Raw genomic sequence first — 2,702 nt, 5'->3', positions numbered from 1 at the left:
ATCCAGAGTGAGCAAAAGGGCTAGCAAAATCACTCTGGACCCCTCACATCCAGCATACTCCCTCTTTGAACTGTTGCCATCTGGTCGATGCTACAGAGCACTGAGCACCAGAACGACCAGAACGACCAGACACAGGAACGGTTTCTTCCCTCAGGCAATCCATCTCATGAACACTTAACAATAATCGTGGAACACACAGCACTATTATACATTATTTATTTAACACACATGTGTATTTACATTTCAAATTTGCACATATCATACCTGTACATACAAAATTGTCTATATTATATATTGTGTTTTTGCTTTTTTGTACATTGTCTATTTTGTCTATTTTTATATTATTCTTTTTATTATCTGTGTCCTGTCTTGTCACTGTCATTCTGTTGCACTGTGGAGCATCTGTTACTAAAACAAATTCCTCGTATGTGTAAACATACCTGGCAATAAAGCTCATTCTGATTCTGATTCTGATTCTGATTTATGCACTTTCAAATGCTGTTAAAATGAAGATGCTATTCTTTGCAAATAAATACCTGCAATGTTTATATATTTAAACAATGGAAGAAAGGTGGAGTATTTAGGAAACCTGTTTGGTGTTGGTGGCTCTAACAGAAGCTCAAGGTCGTTGCGGTTATGGTCAGATCTCATTGAAAGTGTCATCTTGTGAAAGTGTCATCTTCATTTTCCTTAATATTGTCACTTGCAGACCAACCAGTGGCAGATCTGCCATTGTACAGGCATTTGCTATGTGAAAATCATCATTGTCAAAGGCAACTTAAAGTTTACACCAACTAATTGGCAGCAACATAAAAGGGGAATTGAAAAATGACAGAAGACACCCTGCTTCCAACCCCCCTTTTGAAATTTGTCAAAATGTTTTCTCTTATAACGGGAAAACAAAGCATTCGCTCGTTAACGATGAAAGAGTTGCCTAAATCCCCTGTTGATTGACGATCACTGAGATGTATGACACCTCTCAACTTGTCATGGAGGAGTTATTTGTACTCGGCTGCGATCCGTTCTTTGAGGAGAGACCAGATGTCCCGTCTTAATTAGGCCTGCAGTGATGTTTTTAATGACTTCTACCCCATTACGGGCAGAGCGTGCGCTAGTGAGAACAAGAGAGGAGTTTCAAATCTTCCTCCCTATCACTCTTGTCTGAATGCGTGTGAGCTGCAGGAAGTGTGCTGCTTTTTGTCGAATTGCGGTGTGTGATTTGAGTTATGCTAAAACCCTCACAAGAGCCAGGGAGGAACTTGGGGGTTTGGAGCGAGAGGAGTCAGTGGAGAACAAATGCAACTTTTCTGCCTAATCTCCTCTCTGAATTGTTTTTGTATTGCATGCTTCATTTATATCTATGAGGGTGCACATTGTGTAATATATTTAATTAATGGCATCTGTTATGGAAAACTAGGCCAGACTAGTTGATGGGAGATGTCTAGTGCACAAAGACTGATATAAAACACTCATACAGAACTTAGTTATGCTCTCCCGAAAGGTTTATGCGCTATTCTACTGTTTTATTGCACGTCTGATCTCTAATTCTGATTCCCCTCCAGACGACCGCCAAGAAAAGAAATCGTCTCGTACCTAGAGTTGGTGTTCGCACTTGGAGATTCATGACAGGCCGCTGGTACATGGAGTATTAGAGCTCTCACTTACAATGCACAGATCAAATTTGAATTTGGCCTGTATTAAATTATATCTTGTTCTCTGATGTGTCAGGTCGGTACATTTGGAGAACGGCTCAGAAGACTGTTCGGAAGGCTGATGGTGGCATTACCTGCGTGCGTATCACCTCAAGGTAGAATCGAAAGTAAGTTTCTGAATAAATGTAATTGCTTTGCCATAATGAGGGTATAAAATGTTATTAATATTTTAGAACAAGTCCTATTTTTCATTTCTGAAAACCACTACGGGGCTCCTTTTCAAAGGGTTTCAGTCAAAACCCAATGGGAGATTCAATTGACTTTAATCTTGCATTCGTTTGAAAATTTGAGCCCATTAGTTAACTTTGCCTTTTCTGTGCAGTTTTCATTGCATTTCAATGAAGCCGCTTTCCTGTGGTGTTAAAACACTAATAGTTGCTTCAAATAGTAAATGAGGAAAGGATATATAGAAGGAGAGAAAGTGGGGAAGAGAGGAGTTGATGACATAAAATATTTATATAAAACATCTGTGTTTTTATGGAGGTTGGAATAAAAAAAAGATCCAATACACAGCTACAGGGTACAGGAATCAAATATTTATATGCTTTAGTGAATAATTTGGGGATTGAGATGCAACTATTAAGCATTCTGCACCAAACGCGGTGCTCTGACAACATAACAGTTGTGGCCAGGTGCACCAGCTAATTGGTGAAATGCATTGTGGTCGCTGGCACGGGAAAGTCAGGGGACCGGCCGTAATCAAATAAAGGGAAGGCCTGAATAATTCTTTTTGAAGTGCTACGGACCTCATGAGTGCGACGCAACTCTAATTGATGACGCTCTGCACGTACCCACCCGCTGAATTTGTGAAGACCCCCCTACACCTGCTCAACCCACTCGGGACCAACAATTTGAAAGAACCGTATTTGAAACCAGTTCATTTTGACTCGCTTCAACTAATTTGGATTCGTTAGTGACCAAATCTCCAAAGAACAATCTCAAAGAGTGCCAGTGCTTCATCGGATCTCCTCGGTAAACCATCTTCTCACT

Source organism: Sinocyclocheilus grahami, unplaced genomic scaffold, assembly GCF_001515645.1.
Source record: "Sinocyclocheilus grahami isolate Dianchi unplaced genomic scaffold, SAMN03320097.WGS_v1.1 scaffold90.1, whole genome shotgun sequence".
NCBI classification, from domain to species: Eukaryota; Metazoa; Chordata; class Actinopteri; order Cypriniformes; family Cyprinidae; genus Sinocyclocheilus; species Sinocyclocheilus grahami.
This window is presented reverse-complemented; position numbering follows the sequence as displayed.